The sequence below is a fragment of the Stegostoma tigrinum genome, chromosome 15, assembly GCF_030684315.1.
Source record: "Stegostoma tigrinum isolate sSteTig4 chromosome 15, sSteTig4.hap1, whole genome shotgun sequence".
NCBI lineage: Eukaryota > Metazoa > Chordata > Chondrichthyes > Orectolobiformes > Stegostomatidae > Stegostoma > Stegostoma tigrinum.
Window position 1 is genome coordinate 39,256,416 of NC_081368.1, and position 13,012 is coordinate 39,269,427.

General features: G+C 41.6%; 2 long non-coding RNA genes across 2 annotated transcripts in view; one reads left to right on the top strand and one right to left on the bottom strand.

Annotated features, from left to right (window-relative positions):
• LOC125458983 (uncharacterized) lies at positions 1-7,457 on the top strand. Its single transcript, XR_007248936.2, has 3 exons — positions 1-45; positions 7,102-7,254; positions 7,364-7,457. It is a non-coding gene; the product is annotated as an uncharacterized LOC125458983 (long non-coding RNA).
• Positions 4,223-13,012, bottom strand: part of LOC125458982 (uncharacterized) — a 26,020-nt gene continuing 17,230 nt past the window's right edge. Inside the window, exon 3 of the long non-coding RNA XR_007248935.1 lies at positions 4,223-4,415. This is a non-coding gene — a long non-coding RNA (uncharacterized LOC125458982). The remainder of the gene's footprint in view (positions 4,416-13,012) is intronic.

The window sequence follows — 13,012 nt, forward strand, 5'->3', positions numbered from 1 at the left end:
CAGCAGCAAAAGCAGAAGCGATATCAAGAAATTATGCTGTGAAAAGTAAGTTGAGATCTCAATATAAAGTACTTTGCAACATTTTCTGAATCATCAGGCCTGGGTATTACAAGAAAATTTAAAAATCAATGAAAGATCTGTTTAAAATATTGTTTCGTAATTCTAAAAACAGTTGGGTGATTATCTGGTTTGTGACTGAATTAAGGGATGCAAAGGTGAATAGTGACATGCATTAGCAAATGTTCCATAGAACTTTTTTAGTTTCTGAGTTGGAAGCATGACTGCAGTTTTTCTAGCATCTGGTAGTGGGAAGACCAGAGTAGAGTGGTGGACTAGGAAACCATTCACCTAGTTTACAAGAGTCAGCTATCATTTATGGAATTTTCCGCTGGAAATTGGCATATGCAAACAAAGATGCTAATTCTGTGAGATTGTTAATTTGGTTTTCCATCATTAATTTCCTAATAACCCGAGGACCCGAGAATGCTGCTGTTTCCTGGTATCTAGCATTGCTAACATGGCTGGTTGCTTAAAAATTAAATTATCAAGATAAATTGATAATGACTGCAGGGTGATTTATTGTGGTTTAAAAGCAGAGAGATTAAAAAGAATGAAAGCATGTTTGTTTTTCTTCTTTTCTTCAGCTGGCAAGATGCCAAAACTACATCCCTATTATACCTGTCTCAGGTACGATGGTATTAATGCAAATAGATGTGAGAACCTACACCCATTAAAATTCAGTCAGGGTCTCTACATTTTGTAACCAACAGATATGAAGTCCATTCCATAACTGAGTAGAATGTCCTTGAATCTGAAAATTCAGCCTTTCCTGTTAAGGGAAGAAATGCTTCAAGGATATGTAGGTTGATCTTTGTTTGGAATATTTAGTATTGTATACAGCAGGGTACCTTAGCTATGAATGGATATTTCTTTTTCCAAATATGGAAGAAGTATTAAAACTCAATTCTCACACTTTGATTAAAATGAATTTACTGTTGTAAGAAATGGAGTTAGAAATAAATACCATGTAATGTAAATAAAACATAAATGTCAACAAACGTTAACATACCATTAAGAAGAGACGGCATTTCATTTAACAGATGATCCTCAGTGTTCTGAAATAATGTCAGCATTTATAAATGTATTTTGTTAAATGTCAATGATCCAAACTAACTTTCTCCAGATCCTATGCTACAGTAAAGAATGAATAAACAATTTTCTGCAGTAACTTGTTTCCTTCCCCCCCATTCTAGAGAAACCTACCAACCTTACCACACAACCAGTGAATGTAGCTATTTGATTTTCTATTACAATATGATGAGTTGTTTTTGTTTAGTTTTCAGAGTTAATTTGAGTTCATATTGTAAGGAACAATGCATGGAATAATTTCACATGATGGCAACTTAGCAACTCAAAGAGGGCAGGAACTCATCACCTCAATCTATTAGCAGGAAGAAAGGACTTAGAGAGAGCAATCAAGCCATTTACAGCTTGGACACCAGTGAGTTACAGAATTTCAACGCTTAAGAATGTCTAATAGTGCCCAATGGAAAGTGCATGCATGGCTGAAGGCATTAATGTCTCCATGGAAACCATGGTCTAAAATAGACTAATGTTAATCTCTGTGGCCCAGATAGTTTAAATAGATTGGTGCTCTGCAGCAAATACTAACATTTCAGTAACACTATCCCTCTGACATGCATACAGTTCTTATCTCATTCAAAAAGCTTAAGTTTTATATTAGGTTTAAAAATAACCAAAACCATTGCATTACAATGTTCAACTCCTTCCACTGTTCAATGCTTTCATGAACTCCCCATCCTCCACCCATTTCCCACCCTCTGACAATTGCGTTGAGCAGACTTCATTTTCCCTCTGAGGCTTACAATTTGCCTGATCTCACAACCAGCAATTTCTTACCAACAGTATCAAGTTTAAAAACAATGGGGTTTGGGATAAATTGCCTATCTTCTTCCTTGTTTATGTTCTGTTCATAACAACCCCACCCACTGATTTTAAAGATCAACTGTAAAACAAATGAGGTTTCCTGTTGCCATTCTCATCACCAGTGAATTTTGTCAGGCTGGATCCATGAAACTGCCTGATTCACAAATAAGTCTAATTAAGTTAGTTAAAAGGCTGATAAAGAGACAATTCAAGATTTGACGGGATGGCATGAGCTGTAAAATGGATTAGGGGAAGGAAGATGAAGGTGGTAACACACCAGGAAATCAGTAATTATTTCAAGAACTTCAGTGGTTCTGTGAAAGAGAGAACACGCAACTATTGTTACACACTTGCCACTTGTTGTACAGAGATTACAGTGAAAGTGTTGGCAATAAGCTTAGGTAATTCAGGGGTTTGTTACCCTCCTGACATTGTAGGTACTTAAGAGGAGGCACTATACTCCTAAATGTTATTAGGAGTGCAGCTAAATGCAAGGAAAGCAGCAGTTGGCAATGAAAGCACACCCTTCAGATTTTGAGTCCAGTGGTGTTGAGGATCAATATCCTTTCCACATAGGACTGAGCCCCAGATATGAGGACAGTAGTGAGGACAAGCACCAACAAGGCCACAAAAGCCATTTCCACAATATAGTGTCTCCTGATGAAGGAAGATGACTGAAAGAAAACCAGTGCCGCAGGAGTCTACAACTATCTAGACCAATGGTCACAAAGATTTGTGTCCTTGAGCCACTTCGCAGCATTTGTTGCTATGCCCTACCAGCTGTTGTTAAAGTGGCCATGAACATCCTTGTTGCTGGCTCCTTCCAAAGGTCTGGTAGTATCTTACACGTGGCTGCACACCACTTCATTATCTTTCCCTACAGGATTTGACATTTTATCAAATTCCAGATAGGTGCAATCTTGCTGGCATAGAGGGCATGAGTTTCTTTTCAATCACCCAATTTCCCCAGATGCAAGGCATTATCGACTACACTTTTGTAGCCACCAGGGCATCTAGTGACCGGCCATTGAGATTCATAAACAAAAGACGTTTCACTCTTCAACAATTAACTGACCTGTGATCACAACAAGAGCTTCCTGCTTTAAGCACTTGCTTTCCAGCATCCACAGTTCTCTGTGTTATTAATTGCTTTCCTAGTAGCTTCAATAACTCCTTCATCCTTTTTATTCTTTATTCTTTCATGTGATGTGGGTGTTGCTGACAAAGTCAGTATTTGCTACCCATCTCTAATTGCCCTAGAAATGAAAGACTTAATAGATTGGTTTAGAGGATAAATAACTGTCAACATATTGCTGTTGGTCTGCAGTCATAATTAAACCAGACTAAATAAGGAGGCAGATTTTCAACCTAAAGTATATTAGTGAATGAGATGGGGCTTTTTCAAAAATCAACAACAACTTCATGGCATCAATATTAAGACTAGTTTTCAATTACAAATTCATTAATCAAATTTAAATTCTATCAGTAGCTGTGATGGAATTTGAACCCCAATGCCCTGAACATTAATCTGGGCTTTTTCTACCATTCCAGGGTACTGTAGCTCTTCACTCCACCTAGGTGTTTGTTGCTGATTTCTAGGGAACCATGGTTTCTTTAATGATGTCTTTCCAGACATCTATGAAAGGTCAAGGCAGTGGCACAGTGATAACACAATCACAGTCATCTACTCACAATTATCATCACTATTTGAAGAATTTGGAATTTGAAGATTCAGTTCCAGTGCATGGACCATTTGAGGGAGGCCCTACTGTATGTTCCTGCAATGACCTTGCTCATTGCTGTGCTGCATTATCCATCATATAGTTTTCCACAGAGAAGTGCACTTTGAAGATGATGATGACCTGGTTCGAGAAATTCCATTAGAGGAAAAGGATGATGATGACACAGAAGAGATGGAAGAGAAAGGGAAGAAGGAAATACAGAGCATAGAGACACCTTGGCTGAGTAGAAACGTGATAAATGACTTAATATCTCATCAGGACACTGACAATGTCAGTGATGAACTGACCAAGGGTTATTTCACTTTAGCCCACATAACTCAAGTAGGCCATGGAATAGAATTCACTTTTAGCTGCTTTTCAGAAAACTTTCATTGGAAAAGAAACATGGAAGAACTCTATTCTTACCATCAAAGAGGGACACATATCAGTCCAAAGATCACATTGCCCCCCCACCCTTGCTTCTCTTCATTACCTTCACCCTCTTTTTCTGTCTTGTCATTAAATATTCAAAGCTCACACATCATGCCCCAATATTTACTTTTATTGAAAAAGAGATATGAGACGAGCCCCGATGGTACATAATGTGGTGACTCCTTTTCTCAGCCACTTCAATGCAATGCTCCGTACATGGCCTCAGATGATGTGAAGGTAGCCGGCTCAAATGTAACAGCTTGCAGTTGCTCCATGAGAGGCACTCCCTTCATTCTCCTCATTGACTGCCGCAGTCTAAGGAAGACCACAACACATTAAAAGAAGACATTAATACTAATATACATTCAAACATATGATTTGGAGCAGAGTGGGAATATGACTGGCAAACGAATTTCAACACATCAGGATACTTAACAGGGTCACATATTACTTGGAAAATAAGAATTTAATGGGATGAAGCAATTGGATCTGGTAGTACAAATAAAGAAAGTACAGAAAGTAGCAGCACAAGTTAATAATACTATTAAAAAAGGAAACTCAGCACTGGGCTCCATTTCCAGAAGGAAAAAATTGAAAAGTGGAGAAATTATGTTAAATCTCTGTCAGACCATGGTTAAATCATATATGGTGTACTGTGTATCATTTAAATCAACACATTATAGAATTATATAAATGCACTGGAAAAGAGGCATGTCTTGTGTCTTCTACTCTAATTTTCTTTTTCCCTGAACGGTATCTGACAAATAAAATCATAGGCATTTTCTCATGCTGCACAGAAGGCTCATGGGATTGAGACAATCCTTAATGTGCAGGAGCTAGTTCCTAATATGGAACCAATGCTGGCTGAATCCTTCAAAGATCTTGCAAGACAGGCTATTCTCACCTTTCCATTGACATGGTACTCTGCAAATAAAGGGTAGGATTCTGGCTTTCTGCTACTGTCCTCAAGTAAGACAACATTATGGTGTTGACCTCCAACCACCACCATATACTGTACCAGAATCTGTGGCCACATTAATTGATGGAGTTGTTGGATTGATATTGATCTTTGATATTAATATTTGATTCTGAAAATCCCGAAGTCATGCAGTTATACAGGTTTGCCAAATGCATGACAATCTGTCATCTATTGTGTAAGGACAGGGTTAACATACTGGCTATGAGCTGTGACCAGTTTTGTGTGTGGTACAGTTACAGCAGTCAAGCTGAAGAGAAAAGCAAATCACACTGAACAGAACAATTTACGTTCAATAGGACAATTTACAGTGAAATAGAACAGTTAGTTGTAGGAATAGCTAGTCAAAGCGAACTGATTGAAACCAGCCAGGTAATCACAGCAGGACAGGAAGTCCTTATATGGCTAAGACAAGGCAGGACAATTTGGGAATGTGGTAACCAACCAACAGCTGATATGCACACAACCAGCCAAAGTGCATCCTGAAGGGATAGTGAATGTGCTGTTGCACAAGCTGGATTCTACATGTTAAATTGGTTAATCCACATTGTGTGTTGCTAACACATTAAAGATCTGTGCACATGCAGTGGTCAGTGCTTGTGTACAGCCTTCCATAGTCCTGACACCAGTGACTCAGGACTGCCGTGTCACTCTGCCAATGCACTAATGACATTGTTATACACTGTCAAAAGTGATCAAACCTGCCTAACATACTCCTCCCAAGCCCACTGTCATGAAGGCAGATTATTAGACACGCAATTTAGGTCATCAACACAGTACAGACTATAGGGGTTATAACTTGAAATGTAATGATTTGTATAACTGTGCCCAGCAAACTTTACATTCATGCATTTATCCTTGCTGCTTGTCAGAGGTTATTAAATATTTTCTCTTGTTTCTCACATTCTCAGGTTAATTTTCAATGCAATTATATCTGAAGAATTTGATGCTCAAAAGCCATAGGTATCTGGCTCCTGTAGGCTCTGATTTTTTTTAATGCATCGTTTCTAAAATGCATCAAACCTTGTGTCCTGACACACAGCTCATGGATTTTATTACCATTATCCTACATTTACTGTCAGCATGGAGTGAGCCATATGTATTAATAAAACCTAAGAGCATAAAAACGTAAAAAAAAGCAAGGACAATAAAAGAACTTCCTGTTGGTTTAAGGTCATCCCTTTAGAGGCCTTAAATGATTCATTTTTGATGGATAGGCTGTTGTAAATAATACTCATGGGGCTGACTCTTATGTTTTTGGCTAAGCCTGAGTTGCATCAATTTATTTTCAACACAAAAACCAATAAATTTTCTCGTTGCATTGTTCCAAGCCTGGTTGTATTAATTAAACATTCACTCCAATGGGGCTCATCATGTCTGATTCCAGCCCCATCTTACCAGACCCCATTCCTGCAGCAACTTGTCATTCAATGTAGGTCTGCTGAAAGACCAGCATCATTTGTGTCTGCACCATCTTTAAAAGGTGGCTGTGTACTCAGTAGGTACTGGCATTACAAAGCTGTCCTGCTTAGTCAAAGACAGAGTCTGAACATGCAGGGGAAGGGATACATGGTCCCATGATTCTCCAGCAGAGGCCTACATGTCCTCATTGATGTTATGGTGCAAAGGAGGTGAGTCCATTTCTCCAAGGACCTGGCAGCCTGGCCCAAGGTTGCCACTTGGGTCGATACATTCTTCAGAATGCCAGCAGTATTGAACGAAATTCAATGCCTTTCTCTGATGTGCCAGGATAATTGCCACATGCTTTTCTTAGCCACTCACATTCATTTCATCTCTGTTACTGCACCCACATCACAGCAAGGCTCATGCTCTTCCGCTTCTTCTGCTGCCTGCAGCATCTTCCATCATTCACTCTTGCATCCTCATCCCTAACTCCCCACTACCCATGTCATTAACCCTTCAAGTCCTCTGAGCTGCCTACTCACTTCCTTGGAATGCCTTGCTACCTTTCCAGCACTAACAGCTGTACCACTCACATTCATCTCATTCAATCTTTCATTTCAGGAGAAGATGATCCATTGCAGGCTCATGTGAGGCTTATAGGTGAGAGAAGTGTGCTTGAAATTTGGAAATTTGGCTTCTCACCCCCTACAAGGAGAAAATTCTGGTCCTCATAGGAGAATACAGGGATGCACAAACATCTATGTCCTGAACTGAGTAAGTAGCACTCTTCATTTCATGGTATTTCTCACATTAACTCCTCTTCATTCACTTTCCATCACTTTTAACCATTGCCATGACGCATTCTCTTTCTTCTGCCTTGCAGGTACAGCTTGGATCTCTACCACCTCCATAATGAAATCCAGAGCTCCCACAGGCCTCTGAAGACAAAAGTACCAAGGCAGAGGAAGAATAAGCAGGGCTGTCTCCTGTACCTAGATTCAGCTTAGATATTGACACCATAGTTAGAATGCTAGGCTTTGAGAGTGTGGGACCACAATTTGGTGAGCACCTCGCTGTGACAGTTCCTTAGCTGGCCAAGTAGAAAATGTCCCTGGGCCTTGGCAATCAGAGGACTGCCAGCGAATAGGCATCTGCTCAGCTCCAACAAGAGAAGACCTTGCGGTGTCAACAGTCAGGGATTTCATCCACATGCACAGGGAAGAACAGGAGTAGCAGACAAGCATGCAAGATGCAATATTTCTCATGGCCCAAAAGCTGCAGCAGGGTAGCGAATCTTGCGACTGTTTTGTCTACCTCAGTTGACAGGTTGGAGGCTGTATGGAGAGCTAGGTACAGCACCCTTATGGTACATACCTCCATTGCCCTAGTTATTGATTCTCAGGAGCCAAGGTATGGAGGCAACCTGCTGCTTTTTGTAGAAACCCTGTCTTCACAAGGAGACAGAGTAGTGCCAGAGGTACCAGCAAGAGGAAGAGCCACATGCAGACCCCTCTGAAGTCTTCACATAGGGCACTCCAGAGGTGGCCTGGTCCTCCACCTCCACTATGCTCTGACTCTTGGAAGTTTGATTTAATTTGATTTGATTTATTGTGGCCTCATGTATCTAAGTACAGAGAAAAGCTTTGTTTTGCGAGCAGTGGAGGCAGATCATAACAAATAAGGACATATAGATCATAGGGAGCTTATAGAGAGTGAGGCATACAAGGTTGCCATCGCACAGCATGTATACAAAGCAAGATGAACGTTAGCAAGATCAACATAATTTGAAGCTAGAGAGGTCCATTCGATGGTCTAATAACAATCAAGGAGAGTCAACTTGGTTCTGGCTGGAAGCCCCTCAGCATTCCTGGCCCTTCTAGATGCAAGCACCCTGGGGTAATCCGATCCTCCAAGATCAATGGGCTCTACTGCTGAGCAGAGTCCCCCAGCCTAGCTGCAGAACCAGGGAATATACTAAGATCTACTGTGAGGAAAAGAGAGAGAGAGAGAGAAAGAAAGAGAGAGAGAGAGAGAGAGAGAGAGAGAGAGAGCTTCCCAAATCATGGTCTGTGCCATTAATCCTCTCTTTCCAGTGGTAGCATGTGCATTTGGCAAATGGTCTGGGCAACAATCCCTTTCCAACCTCTCCAAGGTGACCTTCCATAACATAAATGGACTGTCTTCTTGTAGGCTGCCTAGTAGAATTCTCCATTATTCCCAAACTTCAGCCTGTGGGTTTGGTTATCTTATTCAAAACACCTGGTTTATGAGCCAGTTACTGGTGAGAAACCTTCATCTTCTTTCACCCACTTGAATCATGGCCATCATGTGGCCAGGCTCAGGCTTGATGTCCAAGACTTCAAGGTCAGTAGAATTTGGCTTCCAAGGTTATAGGAACACTTCTAATCAAAGTGATGCAAGGAATGCCAAATATTTCCTGTGAAATATTCTGTACAGACACTTTAAGCAATTTGTTACTCATAAAGCATGTTTACCCAGGTGCCCTTACTGTCAGAGACAAACAAAGGTCATTGGCTGCAACTTAGCTTTGTTAAAACACTTACAAACTTAAAAAACAAATCTGACATAAATTACTTTAACTCTTCCCAAATTAAGCTGACTGCCTGAAAAACATAAGTAGTATTGGGATCAACCAAGCCATTTCAGCAGCAAGTACCATATGCTCTGGTGAACTTGAACTGGATCCAATTTACTGAGCTCCATGAACAGGACACTCAATGTCTTCTTAGTATGAAGGTGGTTTTCACATGGAGTCTTTGCCAGCTGAATCTTCACTGAGGGAATGGATGCCAAGTGTTGCTTCTGGAATGTTCTATGAATTCAGCCAGTGGTGTCACAGAGCATGGGTCACAGTGCTCATGAGGTTAGACTAGCTCATCCTAGGTGTACTCAACCCTTTCATGATGTGATTACTCCATGGTGCCAAGGCCTCTAACCAAATAACAAACATAGTGTTTCTCCCTGTTGTCCTGGCTGCATACAGCTGAATGAGTTTTAGGTCATAATGACTCTCCCATTGCTCAACATGCAGTAGAGGCATGGGCTGATCCTTGTTTGCTTTTGAACTGTGGTAACCTTGGCCAAAATACAGTACTGAGGAAATGATGTTCAAACTAACTGTTCAAAAATTCCTTTCTGACCTTGTAAAATAAACAAGTCACTTTCATAGAATTATCACTAAAAATCCCATTTATCTCTGCCTTAAAACCTAGATTCTCAATTGGTAATAATGCATTATAAAGCTTCAGTGTAGTACATACAATGCATCTTCTGCCTACACTGCTTCATTGGTCATAATCTGTCACTGTTTACATTTCATTCAGAGTACCAAGCACAATAAACTGCTCTGTGATTGGATATTAAAGCCTTCTAACTGTTGCCATGATAATTTGATTTTTTTTGTGTAGGGGTCTTTTGATAGATTTTGAATTGTCATGGTGACCTTGTGTCTTTTCATCGCTTTCCACCTGTGTTTCCGATTGTGTGTTATGTGGTATTCCATGTGCTTCTGCAAAAACATTTCAATGTTTACCTTTCTTTGAAGGACTCCACATTAATTTAGAGTGTTAAACAACATTTGTTTTTGCATTCACGGATCAATCAAGGACAAAATGGAAGGCTGGATGTGGCCAGTAATGAAACAGGATAATTATCTACACAACGAGTCCCTGTTTGAATAACATCTGAGTAGTAAAGCTGTGAGTTCTTTTCAATTTCTCAAGAGTGAAGATATTTATTACATCTTGGGGAATTGTGTTCATGGAGAAAAGATAACAGCCAAGATTCATTTTTCTTTTATACAGCTACTGAGCAGCCATCGGATCACCAGTATTTTATCTACTCTCTATTATATAATTGCATAATACTTAACCACGCAAAAAATATCATTAGCCCATAAGGCCAAACAAGACAAAATCTTTGTCTCAGATGTTCGAACATTGATTGTTTCCCTTTGAAGAAATAAACATATAAGTATTTGGAATTTGCTTACACTGATCTCTTATTCCAGAACTCTGTTACTCTTTGGGTGAAACAATCCATTCAACTTCCCTTCTTACCCCAAACACCCCTTTTATGTTACATCTTACAGTCACTATGCCAGTATACCTTCCAGAGACAGGCTAACGATATCATCACTGCATCACAGTATGTGACTTGAGGGCATAAAAATCTTAATGTTGCAGCTGTACAAAACTCTGGTGTGGCCGCACTTGGGGTATTGCGTATAGTTCTGGTCGCCGCATTATAGAAAGGATGTGGCAACACTGGAAAGGGTGCAGAGGAGATTTACCAGGATGTTGCCTAGTATGGAGGGAAAGTCTTATGAGGAAGGGCTGAAGGACTTGAGGCCGTTTTCGTTAGAGAGAAGAAGGTTAAGAGGTGACTTAATAGAGACATACAAGATGATCAGAGGATTAGACAGGGTGGACAGTGAGAGCCTTTTTCCTCGGATGGAGATGGCTAGCATGAGAGGACTTTGCTTTAAATTGATGGGTGATGATGTAAGTCACCTCATGAATATTCATTTTACTACCTTACCAAGCTCACTAAACAATCCAGACTTTCAGTAAACTCAACATGGACATCAGAGCAAATACCTGCTGGATTTAGTTTGCTATGAGTGACCTCCATGTTGCGTAGAAACAAACTGCAGCTTAGGGCATCATCCACCGGCACCAGCTACCACACTCCTCAATTAATGTCCTATATTTACCAAATGCTCAGAACCATCACAACACTTCTCTGATACATCAGCAGTGTGTTATGGATACACAGACCTGATTACAGTGTACATTGGCAACTAGCTGTGAAAAGCTGCAACAAGAACACTTTGCATGTATGGGCTTCCAACTGAAGGATTGGGCCAGGCTGCAATGCAGAGCTGCTTGCTTGTTCTCAAAGCACTGTTGTTACGTCCTCCCAGATGGTCACAACATCCAGGCCTTGTGTTGCCAACTGGTGCAGCCACATAAACATGAAGCTTGCCTTGTTGGTCAGCAATCTTTAGTCAAGGGGGTGTATAGTTTTCTGTACAGCACAGTATTAGTGGTATAACACTGCAAATTTTCCAGACTTTGAATAATTAGAGAAGTGATCATATAGATTTCTCTAGACTGGAGCAGCATTGTCAAGTCTAAGTTGAAGCATTAAACAGACAAAATGGATTCATATTGGGCAGGGAAGTGGCAGGAATAGATAAAACTGGGAATATGGTTAAGAGTTTGCTAATCAACATGTAACACAGACTATAGAGAATTGTAATGTCTAATATTTTCAGTTTTTGCCTTTTATAGCAGGTTTCTGATGTTAAGTTACATACATATAGGAAAAACCAGCATGAGTTAAAGTAATAAAATGTGAGGCTGGATGAACACAGCAGGCCAAGCAGCATCTCAGGAGCACAAAAGCTGACGTTTCGGGCCTAGACCCTTCATCAGAGAGGGGGATGGGGAGAGGGAACTGGAATAAATAGGGAGAGAGGGGGAGGTGGACCGAAGATGGAGAGTAAAGAAGATAGGTGGAGAGAGTATAGGTGGGGAGGTAGGGAGGGGATAGGTCAGTCCAGGGAAGACGGACAGGTCAAGGAGGTGGGATGAGGTTAGTAGGTGGATGGGAGTGCGGCTTGGGGTGGGAGGAAGGGATGGGTGAGAGGAAGAACCGGTTAGGGAGGCAGAGACAGGTTGGACTGGTTTTGGGATGCAGTGGGTGGGGGGGAAGAGCTGGGCTGGTTGTGTGGTGCAGTGGGGGGAGGAGACGAACTGGGCTGGTTTAGGGATGCAGTAGGGGAAGGGGAGATTTTGAAACTGGTGAAGTCCACATTGATACCATTAGGCTGCAGGGTTCCCAGGCGGAATATGAGTTGCTGTTCCTGCAACCTTCGGGTGGCATCATTGTGGCAGTGCAGGAGGCCCATGATGGACATGTCATCTAGAGAATGGGAGGGGGAGTGGAAATGGTTTGCGACTGGGAGGTGCAGTTGTTTGTTGCGAACTGAGCGGAGGTGTTCTGCAAAGCGGTCCCCAAGCCTCCACTTGGTTTCCCCAATGTAGAGGAAGCCGCACCGGGTACAGTGGATGCAGTATACCACATTGGCAGATGTGCAGGTGAACCTCTGCTTAATGTGGAAAGTCATCTTGGGGCCTGGGATAGGGGTGAGGGAGGAGGTGTGGGGGCAAGTGGAGCATTTCCTGCGGTTGCAGGGGAAGGTGCCGGGTGTGGTGGGGTTGGAGGGCAGTGTGGAGCGAACAAGGGAGTCACGGAGAGAGTGGTCTCTCCGGAAAGCAGACAGGGGTGGGGATGGAAAAATGTCTTGGGTGGTGGGGTCGGATTGTAAATGGCGGAAGTGTCAGAGGATGATGCGTTGTATCCGGAGGTTGGTAGGGTGGTGTGTGAGAACGAGGGGGATCCTCTTAGGGCGGTTTTGGCGGGGGCGGGGTGTGAGGGATGTGTTGCAGGAAATATGGGAGACGCGGTCAAGGGCGTTCTCGATCACTGTGGGGGGAAAGTTGCG